At 40.2% G+C, this 14,325-nt stretch overlaps 1 protein-coding gene across 1 annotated transcript in view; it reads left to right on the forward strand.

The window, feature by feature from the left end:
• Window positions 1-4,023: 4,023 nt before the first annotated feature.
• Window positions 4,024-14,325, forward strand: part of LOC109678797 (broad substrate specificity ATP-binding cassette transporter ABCG2-like) — a 98,608-nt gene continuing 88,306 nt past the window's right edge. Inside the window, exon 1 of the mRNA XM_074041776.1 lies at window positions 4,024-4,161. The gene's annotated coding sequence lies outside the window, so the exon portion shown is untranslated. The remainder of the gene's footprint in view (window positions 4,162-14,325) is intronic.

Raw genomic sequence — 14,325 nt, forward strand, 5'->3', positions numbered from 1 at the left:
CAGGGCTGGGAGCATGGCTCAAGTGGTATAGTGCTTGCCCAGCATGTGCCAGTCCCTGGGTTCAATCCCCACTACTAGACACATACAAAAAATAAATAAAGGAAGGAAGGAAGGGAGAGGGAGAGAAAGGAAGAAAGGAAAGAAGGAAGGAAGGAGAAAGGAAAGAAGAAAGAAAGTCAAAACCTAAAAGACCAATGCTGCATGAATGAATCTATTCTGCTTTAGAAGGTGGAGGAGAAATGGTATCAAGGGCCTAAATTCTAAATCTTATGTCTATTGATGAGGAGGTGATATGAGTATTGCAACAGCAAGTAATGCCAAGATCCAGAACCCAGTCAGGACTCTCTGCCTTCAAAGTCTTAGTTCCTTCTATTCTGAAACAGATGGAAGGGACCTTCCATTCCCTGGGACACTGGAACAGAAGTTAAGCATTGTTGGCGCACTGTTAAGTATTGTTAAAGCACTGGTACTGATAAACCTTTGCTGCAAACACCCTTTAGAAAGGTGTTTTGACTCAATGGACAACCAACTGCCACAACTCCCACTTTTACCCAGGCCAGAGGGGGGGTACTTTGGCCTGTGATGTACTGCAAAGATGTAGCTTCTACCAAGAGGAAGGGCTTTCCCAAGAAATAAGAAAATGATCCTCACATTTAAAAATGTGATGGGGTTATTGCTAACTGGTTACAGAGTCTCTGGGGTGATGTAAAGTTTTAGAAATAGATGGTGCTGATGGTGGTGCAACATGGTGAATGTAACTTCAACACTAAATCCAACAGGTGGCAAGAGTTAAAATAGCAAATTTATCCTATATGTATTTTACCACAATATAAAAAAATGTATAAAAATAGATTTGCAGAATTTCTTTTTTTCAAAAGGTTTCACATACTTATCACTGAGCCAACCTAATACTGCAAAGTTTAGAGACAAGAAGAAATCTGTTACCATATTACCCTGAACACACCCAATCTTGTCTGGTCTCTGAAGCTAAGTAGGGTCAAGCCTGGCCAATACTTGGACAGGAGAGACTAAAAGAAATATCAAGTTCCCAATAAAACATGTTCAATAGCCCAGACACTGTTGACATGTTAGCTTGCTATGGTAAGATGATAGTGACCTTCATGCAGCCAGCACAAACATGTATGCCATCTCATGTGCAGTTCCTTGTAGACCCTGCTTGGTACTTCTGCAGTGTCTCCTCTTGCACTTGCACCTAGTTTGATTAGTTGGCATTGGAGTCCATTGGAGAATAGGATGATTTTGCTTTTGTTTCTTAGTCAAGAACTGAAAGTTTTGTGGGAATACATCGGGAGGAACAGAGTCAAAGACACATACAATAATGGTGAAGAAGTAAAAAGGGGGAGGTGCCTGGACTGTGTACAAGTGTTACAGGGGACAGAGTTTAGGAGATGATGTCACCACTGTCTACCGCTTCAAATGCATGAGCTCAGATTTTCTTCAGGACTTTATAAATTTTCACTTCAACAAATCTTTTTATTTATTTATTTATTTTTATTGTGCTGGATGGGGACACATTGTAGCATTTATAAAGGTTCTTACAATGTATCAAATATATCCTACTTCAATTCACCACCTCCACTGCTCTCCTTTATCCTCCCACCTCTGATTCCTGGAACAGTTTCAACAGGTATCATTTTTGCATTTACATACATATGTATACTTTATTTGTCTAATTTGTTCCAGGTACTGTACAACAAAGAATCAGGAAAATGACTAAATACAAAGAGGACCTACAGCATGGAAAATTCAGGAAAGGCATTTTGTGTATCTCATGAAATCATAATTCTTTAAGGAAGGCCTTATTGTTGCCACTATTTTGTAGTTGGCGGGACTTGGATCTAAACCTTGTCAAGGCTGGTAAAGAATGGAATCAGAAGTAATTAGTAAGTGTTGTATTTTTTTTCATTTTCAGATTATGAAATGTTTAATATAGTGGTTATCTTGTGTAACCAAGAGCTCTCTGAAATAGTTTTTTAAACTCTTACTGATGCTAACCAAAAACAACAGATGCTGGTAGCTTAGGGAATTTGTCTTTGGACAAAGTTTTAAAAATCTTGAAGTTAAGAAGTTCCACTTATTTATTTCTATACATTTGTTTTATTTTGGGAATTGTATCCTAAAATTTGCCATTTTAACCATTTTAAATGTTCCATTCAGTGACACTAATTACATTCCCAATTTGTCTGGGGACCAGTTTCCTAATAATTCCAGCAGCACAATCAGATAGCAGTTGGAAAGATGTCCATCAGATCTAAGGGGACAGAACGACAAAAATTTGGGGAGAAGAAAGCAAAACTTGTTGACATTGAGCCTATATTGGTTCTAGATAAAGGGGACAAGACCACGCAAAGCAGGCAAAGCCATAAAGAGAAAGCTTGCAGCATCTCCGTTGATTCCAAAAGCAGAATGCAGCCCAGCATTGAGGGCTGATCTTCACAATACAGGGAAGGAATGCAGAGCCAACTTTTTTTTTTCCTTCATTGATATTGCTTGAAGCTGAGGATTAAAATAAACTCTTGTTTCACTTTTTTTTTTTTTTTAACTTGACATTGGCCCAAACAAGCCTCCTGCCTCACTGGGGATTTTTTAATATATATATATATAAAATCCTTTTGACTGCCTGTGATTGATAGATTGATTGTTTTTTTTTTTTTACTTTTAGTAGAGAGAGTTCAATAACATTGCACTGTGTTAGGAACCCTCTGTCTCTACAGTTCCAGGGCTTCCAACGCTTGCTCCTTGACAGCTTTTCATCACTGGAGGGAAGATTGAAAGAGGAACCACTTCCTTTCTGCTAAAAAAATCCAGGCAGTTTAGGGCCTTAGTGCTTTCTTCCTTGATCTTTCCAAATTGCAATATTTTCCTTTGTTTGAACTCTGAGCCCACTTGCTTTGTATTAAACCTCCTTGTCTGCATGGAAAACTGACCTTTTGTTATTAGACAAGTTTATTTCTTTTTAATAGTTTAATGATGCGCATAGGTTTGACGATGGTGGGGAGACAGGGAAAGGGGCAATGGCGTTTGTTGTTGGTTAGAAGAAAACTATGCTATTTAATGCCAAAACCTGATAGGCACTTGTTAACAGTACTGAACGTTTTCTTCTTCTTCTTCACATTTGACCCTGTGTAAATTATGAGGCTCCATTAGATTTAAGCAGCTTCAAGTTATAGTAAATGGTATTTTGCTTTCTGAAATACTGTTAAAAAAATAAAGTCTGTTTTAATTCTCTACAAATAAAATAAACTCTTATCTCTTTCCTCCTGTCATCCTTCATCTTGGACATCTCTGAATTCTTATACTCTTACCATCCTGTGATATTTCTGGTGTAGAGAAGGATAGCATTAGACAGACAGCATGTTCTAAGTAGAGCTTCTTTCCTCTTTAAATCGCTGGTGGGCCTTTGCAGTGAAACCTAACCCTGTTTTTGCCTTGATTTCGTTTGCTTCCTTTATAACTCTGTGTCATCTTCCTGCTTCCACTTTTTTTTCTTTTGCTAAGAAGGCAGGCTCTAGAAAAGGAGACCCCTGCTTACTTCAGTGCTAGCAAAAGACAGGAAGTTTACACAGAGCAAAATCATTGCTAGAATTGGTTTTGCTCCTGCCATTTCCAAAATAAAGTTGCTGCCAGAGCTGGAGATGCTGTCGTCAGGGTCCTTCTGCACAAAGAGCAAGATATAAAAAGATCTCGGACGTGAATCCTACTTGCTTCAGTTCCCTTGCTAACAATGCAGAGAAAGCATCCCAAAGCTGATTGGAAGAACTAGCATGTCGTCAATTTGAATCCCAGGGCTTGAGAAAGAAATGTGGGTGATAACCAGCGAATGGTGCAGGAAAATGGAACCCAGGAGATGATCTAGCCCAAGCTGTTAATTCTACCCCGGACATTTCCCCCAGGGTAGTTTATTTAGAAAGGCTCCCCTCTGGTAGCTGCAAGAACCACGGTAGGACTGGTTCTTCCTCAGCCCCCTGAGAGCTGGCAGGAAGGGAAGCGCTGGACTGACTTTCCTTTGCCGGGTAGGCAAGGAGCCTGGTTGAAGTCTTTCTTGGAAAACCTCCAAGTGTAGCAATCTGCTGGGTCTCACACTGCCTCAGTACTGAGCTTTGGGCTGCTTTGCTTCCAACATCACACGACATACTTGAGGTGAGTTGTCAGGTTTAAACTTTTTATTTTATTATTTGTGGTACTGGGGATGGATCCCAAGGCCACATTGCATGCTAAACATAGATGCCACCCCTGAGCTACACCCCCACACCAGTTTTTGTTTTCTGAAATCTTCATGCTAAGTGGAAAAATCTTTATTCTTTTTTTTAATCTATGCTTTGACAAATGGTGTTGTTTATTGAAGCCCTGGATTCAAACCCTGATATTATAAATGTGTTGTTTAAATCAGTATTTCTAACATTTTAATGTGTGTAAATCACCTGGAAGCTTATTTAAAAACAGGAGCTGGGTGGGGCACCAGTGGCTCACACTTGTAATCCCAGCTACTTGGAAGGCTGAGATTGGGAAGATTGTGGTTCAAGGTTAGACCAGACAAATAGTTCACAATAACCCCATCTCCAAAATAAACAGACAGAAATGGAGGTGTGCCTCAATCAATAGAGTGCCTGCTGCAAGCACGAAGCCCAAAGTTCAAACCCCAGTTCCACCAAATAAATAAATAAATAATAAATAAAAACAGGAGCTCTAAGTGTAGCTCAATGGCAGAGTGCTTGCATAGTGTGTGCAAGGTTCTGGGTTTGAGCTCCAGCCCCTATGGGAGAGGCCTGGGAGCAGAGCTGAGATTCTGCATTTCCCACAACTTCCCAGGTGACCTCAATGTGGTGGTTTGCATTCCACACCTGAAGTAAGAAGGGCTTGGCCCCTTGGATGTTGTACTTTTTTAGAAGGGCTTGAAGGCTCAAGCAGGCTGAGCACATGGTTTTTGCACAGCACCTAAAAAGACATCTTTTCCCTGGTTGCATTTCATTTGATTGATTGTCACTACATTTTGGGATTTCTGTTAAATAGTTCCTAGATGCTGTAAGCCAGGCCACTCCAAGAGAGGACATTGGGTGTCTCCTTTGGACAACTTTGAGTAGGAACAGAATTTTTTTTGTAATTTTAAGATTAACTGTCCACATCATGCTTCAACTGGTGAGCTGGCAGGCACATTGAACACTGCAGTGTCTATTAAAAATAATGCATGCTGGGAAAATAGCCAGTTTCTTCCTCACACCATTTGGAATTGAAGATTGCAAGGCCATATGACTCTATTACATTGTTGAAAACCAATTTGAGTAAAGAATATAATATGTTTTGTCTCTTGCAAGAAGCCTACCAATATTCATCTTTAATATGAGTTCACCCCCTGTCCTGAACAATACACATTTATTGGAAAGTTGCCTTTAACCCAAGAAGAGACAGACCAAGAGGAAAAAAAATAGATTTGTATTCTGTTCCTCGTTGAAGCAGAAAATAGAAATGGGAGGGGAAAGAGTAAAGAAAGGAGAATGTTGCTAGGCAGTGAGAGGATATTCAAGTTCACAAAAAGAACACAAGAGACCCTAGCTTTGCCATACTTGCACAAGCATTCTTCTAGAGAGTAGCTTGAGTCTTCCTTAGGCGGAGAGATGTGCTAGAGACAGAGCAGGTAACTTCTTATTATGTTTCTCCAGTGAACACACGGAAGCTATTTGTCACTAATTTTTGGAAGGAATGTGCAGTGGAATAAAAGGTCAAAAGAGTAAACAGGTGCAGTGAAGCCCTCTGTGATCCTGATGAATCATCCCAGACAGACAGAATACCTTCTGTGTGAGCTAAATTTCAATAACATTCCCTTCTATTTTGGGGTATAACTAGAGGAATTGTTTAAAAACTAGGCCCTATGTTGTGGCCCACAACTCTAATCCTAGCTACTCAGGAGGCAGAAATCAGGAAGAACACTATTATAGACCAATCCAGTCAAAAAGTTCAAGAGATCCCATCTCAAACAATGGTTGAGTACAGTGGAACATACCTGTCATCCCAGCTATGGTGGGAAGCCTAAACAAGGAAGATTATGATCCAGGCCAGCCTGGTCATAAAGTCAGACCTATATCAAAAATAACCAAGGTAGAAAGGGATGGCAGTGTGGCTCAACTTGTAGTGTGCTAGTCTAGCCAGTGAGAGGCTCTGAGTTCAACTCCTAGTACTGCCAAAAAAAAAAAAAATCTAGGGGCTAGGGCTATAGTTCAGTGATAGAATATATGCTTAGCACACTCAACGTCCTGGGTTCCATCCCTAGCATTAAGACCATCATCACTCTCATTGTCATCACCCTCATCATCGTCAAGAGAGCCTGGAGCATGAGTATTGACCAAGCAGAGCTCAAGCGAACTGCAAATAGGTTATCTAACAGCAAAGGGCAGGTAGGCAATAAGCAGGTATAGAATAAATACCCCAAGTTTAAATTTTTGATGAAATTGTAAAGCTACAGATGACTTCAGAAACATATAATCATGTTGCCATCGATTTGCCATCTCTGTGACCCCAGTCTCTCAGGTGAAGCTACTTCCCCTCCTTTCCAGTCCCCTAACCCCCGAGCAAGCCCTCCTTTCAGTGTCTATCTCCTGCCACCTACACTACAGAAACTAGAGTTCTTCTAAGTCACTGCAAGATTCAAATTCCTGCCTGTCTTGTGAGTTGCAGAAAGGAAATGCATTTGTTCTTTTAAAAAGAGTTGAGTGCAGGCACCAGTGGCTCACACCTGTAATCCTAGCTACTCAGGAGGCAGAGATCAGGAGGATTGAAGTACAAAGCCAGCCCAGGCAAATAGTTCATGAGCCCCTATCTCTAAAACACCTGCCACAAAAAAGGGCTAGTGTGAGATGAAATGAAAAACAGAAAAAAAAATTAGATCTAATCTATAATTATGATGGGATATTTACACTTATTGTCTGAGTAAAGGAAAAAGTTAAAATTTAAAAGGAAAAAAAAAAAATGGACTAGTGGAGTGGCTCAAGGTTTAGGCCCTGAGTTCAAGCCCCAATGCCACACAAAAAAAAAGAGTTGAGACAGAAAAGGAAACTTGATCTCCACCTTACAAAGTGTGGTCCCATAGGTTCTCCCACTTGAGTTCTTGCAAGCAGCCTAGGTATAGATCAAGGAGATTATTTTAACCTTTGAATGAAGAAATGGAGGCTGCTCTGTTTAGCAATTTGCCAAGAGGCACACCGCAGTCCAGCAGGTGTGTCTGCATTAACTCAGGCCCGTTGGCTCTAAGTTCAAGGGTACTGTGTACTACCTTCCTTGCCTTAGCATCTTTTCAAAACCTGTGGTGACCTATAGTCTATCTAAGCATTTTTGCAATGTCAAATTTTGGAACCTATGCTTAAAAAAGAATCCTATTTCTGTTCTTTTGTTAAAATTATTTATATATTTGTCTTAGGCATTGCCGCCTCCTCTTTGCTCCACTGGAAGAAAAACATTTCAGAGTTGTGCTTCTCAAACTTCGTAATGCTTAAACCTCCCCAGGGAGCTTGCTAAATCAAACTCAGATCCCTGAGCCCCAGCTCAGACTCTAATTCCCAGGCCTGAGAATGTACATGTCTCATGAGACCACACTTGTGGATGACAGGCACAGTTGCAGCCAATATTTTATAAGAACACAATGATGATTTAGTGAGAGACTTTAGTGGTTTAATAACAGCAAAATTCCGGGGTTTACATAGTGATACCATCATGTGAAAAAGCTGTGAGGTCTGGGGAAAGTCAACCCCTCTTTGTTTCAGTTTTCTCATCTGTAAAGTGAGAATAATGGATAACTGAAGTATTTGTAAAAAGTAAGTGACTAAACAATGCTGTGCACAGAATATCCTATGAGTTAACTGTTATTATGACTCAGTCCTGCTCAAGTTGTAATTATATTTTACACTAGAAAAATCAACAACAAGAATTCACAGATATCAAATGTTCATTTCACACAGATATCAAATGTTCATCTTTGATGTAGGTATTATTCCAAGATTGATCATGGTCAAGTGTGTGTGTGTGTGTGTGTGTGTCTGTCGCACTTGCACGACTAGACATCCTGGGTCATCAGCAAACGCTTCCCATAAGAAGAAAGACACCAGATGAGGTTGAGAAATTATAATCATGCAAGACATTACATCATCCTAGGAGTTTGAACTTGACCCTGATAGTGATCAAAGTCAGTGATGAAGTGGCATTTGATCAGAACTAAATTTCAGAAATGTGTCTTGCCACAATGTGGAGGCTAGTTTTGAAGAAGGTGATGTCAGAGGCAGAAACCAGTTTGGACTGTTGCAATGGTCTTCAAGAGAAGTAATAAAGACTCTGGAACTGAGGCAGTGGGGCAGAGGTCTGAGCAGGAACCTCATGGCTCAGGTGAGGACAGGAGAACAGGCCATGACTCACAAAGGAAATATGATAGTATCTTTAAAGAAATTTTTCTTGGCAGCACTGGGATCAAACCCCAGTGTTTGTGAGGCAAGCGATCTAGCTCTGAGCTGCATCCCTAGCCCCAAACTTCTTAGCTCCTTTTCTACATGGAAGTCTTACAAGATCTAGACTGAGCTAACTGCTATGTAGTCCCAGCCTCCAGATGCTAGTAGGTTCTTGGTAGATGGTTGGTGAGCAAAACGTGAAGAACAGCAAATCAAGTCTTCCCGTGGTCCACAGGTTCTGTGTGACCGGCCCGGCTTTTCCCTCTGACCTCTGCTCTCATCACTGTTCAAGCCTTTGAAAATGTCAGACTGTGACTTCTACTTCAGGGAATGGTGAGCTACTGCCTTTGGGTCAACTCTGTCCTGCTATTGCTTTTATGAATAAAGTTTTATTAGCGAACAGCTATGCCCAATTTGTTCATGCATTGCCTGTGGCTTCTTTAGTGCTACACCAGCAGCACCTTCTTTGTCACTGGGACAGAGATCATGGAGCCTGTGGAACCCAACGTTGTTATTACTTGGCCCTCTAAAAAAAGTTTGCCAACCCCTTGAACATTCCACGACCTTTGATTTAAAACTCTGCCCTCAGCAGTTGCAATAATAAAAATGATATGTCTTTTCAACAAAAAGGGCTGGAAAAACTGGATATCCACATGCAAGAGAATAAAGTTGGATCCTAACCTTAGACCACGTAAAAAAATCATCAAAGAGCCAAATGTAAGAACTGAAGCTGTAAAATTCTTAGAAGAAAGCATAAAGGAAAAGCTTCATAACATTGAATTTGACAATGAGTTCTCAAATATGACACCTAAGCACAGGGGACAGAAAAAACTAGGTAAATTGGTCTTAATCAAAATTAAAGTTATTAAAAATAATTCCAAGAGATTTAAAAGATAACCTAGAGAATGGTAGAAAGTATTTGCAAATCAAATATTTGATAAAGGATTAAGATTCAGAAAATATAAAAAACTCCTATAGTTCAACACCAAAAAACAATACAAGTAAAAAACAGACAAAAGATTTGAATAGACATTTCTTCCAAGAAGATACCCAAATGGTTAATAAGGACATGAAAAGATGCTGAACATCACTAGGTGTTGGGAAAGGCAAACCAAAACCACAGGAGCTGCCACTTTGTACCCATTAGGAAGGCCCTATAAGAAAAAGAAAAGAAACACACAAGCAAATAGAAACGAACAACTGTTGACCAGGGTGTGAAGAAATCAGAACATTTGTGCATTTCTGATGGGAATGTAAAAACTTAAAATGATAGTATAGCATTTCCTCTAAAAATTAATCACACAATTACCATATGGCCCAACAATTTCACTTCTGACTATATACTCTAAAGAATAGAAACAAGGACTTGATCAGACATTTGTATACCCTTTGTCATAGTAACATGATTTACAATATCCAAGTGTCCATCAACTGATAAAGAGATAAACAAAATGTAGTATATCTTTAGAATAGAGTATTATTCAGCTTTAAAAAGGAAAGAAATTCTGACACGTTACTGTACGGATGAACCTTGAAGACATGATAAATGAAATATGTTGAATACTATGTTTCCACTTATATTAGGTATCTGAGGTAGTCAAATTCATAGACAGAAAACGTAATTGCTATGGGGAGAGGGGAGAGTGAGAGATCAATGGGTATAGAGTTTCAGTTTGGAAAATGAAAGACGTCTGGAGATGGATGGTGGTGATGATTGCACAAGGTACCCTTAAAATGCTCAAAATGATCAGTTTTATGTTATCAGTATTTTACCACAATAGAAGAAAATAAAACAACTCTATCCTCAGGTACTTGCATGGCTAGCTCCTCCTTATTCTTCTGTTTTTGGCTTTTAAATACCATCTCCTCAGGGAGGTCCTCTCATTACTCTCCCCAAAATGATCTTATTTATACACTTAATATAGATGTCTCATGTCTTATGCATTAGAATATAAGGACCCTGAGGAGAAGATCTGTGTGTTCTCTTACTTCTTAGCACACAGTGTACATTCAATAAATATAGATAGAATAAACTAATAAAATCAGTTTACTGAGAAAAAGGAAAGGGCTCCACCTAGAGGCTGTATAGTAAACATACTCTGAGAGATTTATTTTTATTTTAAATATTAACATCTGTAAAAATTGTATGCCTTTCTCCTGTTATTCTGTCTGTGAGAGATTTAAAGTACAATTTTGAAAACCGAAAGTCAAACTGATTTTTTTTTGAGACAGGGTCTTGTTATGTAGCCCAGGCTGACTTCAAACTCATGATCCTCCTGCCTCAGCCTCCTGAGTGCTAGGATTACAGGCTGATCTGAAATTTTAACTTCAATAATAGCTGCTGTGCTAGTTAAGTGACATGAAGAAAAATGTATCTTGGACAACATCTTTGTCCAAGTTGTTTCCCTTCTCCAACTTTCCATATCCACTCCCTTTAGGGCTCCTGGTTCCCAGGACCTCAGTAATCCCTTCCTCTCCTCTCTACACATCACACAGTCATTTACCTACTGCCAATAGCTGCTTTCATGATACAAAGCCAGAGTGGAGTGGTTGGGACAAGGACTACTTGGCCCACAAGACTAAATATTTACTTTCTAGCCTTTTACAGAAAAAGTTTGCTAAACAACCTATGTCCTAGGTAAATAGACTAGAGATACTCTTCAATCTCCAAGAACTCTCATGATAGTCAAGTTAATCAGGAAATATTTATTGAGCCCCTGCTATGACTCAGGCACTATCTTGGGCACTGGGGATAGAAGAATGAATGAAATAGAAATCCCTGCTTTTATGAAGCTTATGTTCCAGATAATAAAAAAATAAGCAAATGCTTAGTATGGCAAAGGATATTCAGGAAAGCAAAGGAAGGTTTTGCAGTTTTCAGTAGGGTCAGGATAGGCCTTATTAAGAAGGTGAATTTGAACAAATATTTGAAGAGGAATGGAGCGAATACCTGGGAAGCAAACATTTCAGGAAGAAGGAGTGGAGGTAGGAGTGGGTCCAGCATGCTAGGGAAATGCCATCCCTCTGCATGGCTCCCACACCATTCACTGAGTTATATGCAATATTTGCTGCAGATCTAAGGCATCTACCCTTGTCCTGCAGCACAATATCCCAATCTTGTAGGATATCCCTACCTGCACTGTAACTGGACTTGCAGCAGGCCAATTCACCGCTCTACGAAGCCATCTGCTTCTGCATAATGGGGGTATTTGGTGAATTTCAAGATTAAAAGAACATTTCCAAAACTCTTGATTAAAGTATGCCCGTGGTCAGAGGCAATGTTGTATAGCAGACTTTGACAACAGATAAGCTGCTCAGTAACTTCATATAAACAGTGTTAGCAGAAGCTCTCAGACAGGGAATGAAATTTTTATCCAGAATTTGTAGTTGTCCCTGAAAGAGAAAGAGCTGTCCCTTTATGATGGGAAGAACACATATAAGCATTGCTGCTAGGTACCTGTCCCCTGGTCATCCTGGATAAATGTGCTATGTTAGGGGCTTAGTATTGGCTTTAGCTACTGGTAGATTGGGCACTCAGCAGCAATAATAGCCAGAGCAGCATTGGTGAGATCAAAGTCATGTTGTTACCTCACACAAAACATCCTTCCATGCTACTACTTTTTATGTGGACCCATTGAGCAGACCCTGGGATGCTTGGGGAAATTGCTTCACGGAGTATACCATCTTTCTTGTCTGATTTTTGAGAAACTCCCTTTCATGGGTGCCCTCTCCTGGACATATACATAGCACACAAACATAATCACACTTTGTGTCCATTTCCTTGGAGTGCTCCATACACATCAATCTTGTCACTAGTGTTTCAATGAGAAAACATTTGGTGGGTCAGTGACTGGATATAGACACCACTCAAGCTGCCCCCGAGACTGGCATCACCACCTGATTGAGATCTGAAATAATCTAAGGCCATTCTGTATGATCCACCTGACTTTCGTTCCAGCAAAACAGGTGAGTTAGATAGGAAGGTATCTCACAAATCCCTGTTGTTGGACTTAATCATTACAATTCTCCCAGGGATGTAGGAGATGGTGAGCATCCTGATACAAAAGACTTGGGATCAGGAGCATTTGAGGTTTTGAACATTTATAATATAATATATATATTATACACAGATGAGATGCACCCAAGTCTAAACATGAAATTCATTTATATTTCATATAACCCCTTATACATACAGTCCAAAGTTAATTTTATACAATATTTTTAGCACACCTGCATTTTGATTATGACCCATCACATGAAGTTAAGTGTGGACTTTTCCATTTGTGGCATCATGTGGGTACTCAAAAAGTTTCAGATTTGGCAGTATTTCAGAGTGTGGATGTTTGGGTTAGGGATGCACACCCTGTTACTTTTGGGTTCATGGAAAACAGGAGGCACGAGTGGGAGGGCAGGTCCATATTTGGTGCTTGTTACCATCACAGCTGTCACTCCATGTGGGGATCTATTGTTAGAGTAATTTAGGCCAGGACCCCATCTATCTGCTCGTCTCCATAAGTTGTCACTCTGAATCCTTGAATATTTTGTGTCTGGCATGCAGGGGAGTAAAATTTTCAAGGCTATGTCTAGTGACCCCCAGATGAGTTGGCTATTTCCTTCCCCTAGAGATCCACCCCCAGTAGATCTCTTCGGGGTAGCCCTATTCCTAGTGTACCTCAGGGCCAGGGGCTACTTTGGAGGCAGAGGTAAGAAGATCATGGTTTGATGCCAGCCTGGGCAAAGTTACCAAGAGACTCTATTTGAAAAAAAAAACAAACTAAGAAAGGGCTAGAGGTGGGGCTCAAGTGGCAGGACACTTGCTAAGCAAGCATGAGACCCTGAGTTCAATTCCCAGTACCACATACACACAGAATAAGCAGCAAATAAAAAATGAATATTCACAAGTCTCTGCCTAGTCCTCCTAAGTCAGTTTCTTTGAAGGACCTATAGGTCCAGAGAATTAGCGTTTTGTTTGTTTTTAATACTTGGTGCTGAGGCTTGAACCCAGAGCCTTGGCCATGCTAGTAGAATACACATTCTACCACTAGGCTACATGCCAGCTCCAAGAATCAGCGTTTTAATGGGATTCTCAGCACATTAAAAGATTGAGAAGTACTGGCTTGGATCAATGGTCTTACCAGGACCAATTCTGCTCTACAAGTAGAGTTGCCTTGAATTTGACTTTCAGTTGAATTTGAATTTTGGCTAAACAAACAATAATTTTTAGTATAAGTATGCCCTGTGTAATCATTTGAATCAAAAATTCAAATTTCACTTGGATTTTTATTTGACAAATCTGGTAACCTTATTCCCCTGAGGATATTTGGCAGTGCTTTAGCAAACATTTTGTTTGTCACAACTGGGGAGTTGGGGGTGCTTTTGACATCTAGTGGGTAGAGACCAGTGGTACTGTTAAATATCCCATGTGCTTAGGGTAGCCCCTCACAACCAAGGAATACCAAGCTTAAAGTGCCAGCAATTCCAAGGCTGAAAAACACTGGCTAGGAGGAAATTCATGGCATATGCCTATGGCTATGTTGCAAGATCTTTCTCTAAAGCCCTCAGCTTTCCCTGCAGAGGGGCTCTAGTTTCTAGATGAACTTAGGTCTGGGTGTTAGGTACAGGACACACTTTGACACTTTGTCAGGTTTGTGCCTGGCACCATGTAGACTTTTTTCTACCTACAAGTGTCATGTAGTATCTTAGTAGACAGTCAATTTATGATTTCTCAGGAACCTGAACCGATTAACTCTTGCCACATGGAAGTGGCTCATGTGGAAGTCACATCACATCATTCCTCATGGGGGAGTGCTACCACCTACCTCAACCTGCTCTTATTCCCCTTGAGATAAGAGCACACGTTTCTACTGCAACCTCGCCC

Source organism: Castor canadensis, chromosome 9 (assembly GCF_047511655.1).
Source record: "Castor canadensis chromosome 9, mCasCan1.hap1v2, whole genome shotgun sequence".
In the NCBI taxonomy this organism is placed as follows: domain Eukaryota; kingdom Metazoa; phylum Chordata; class Mammalia; order Rodentia; family Castoridae; genus Castor; species Castor canadensis.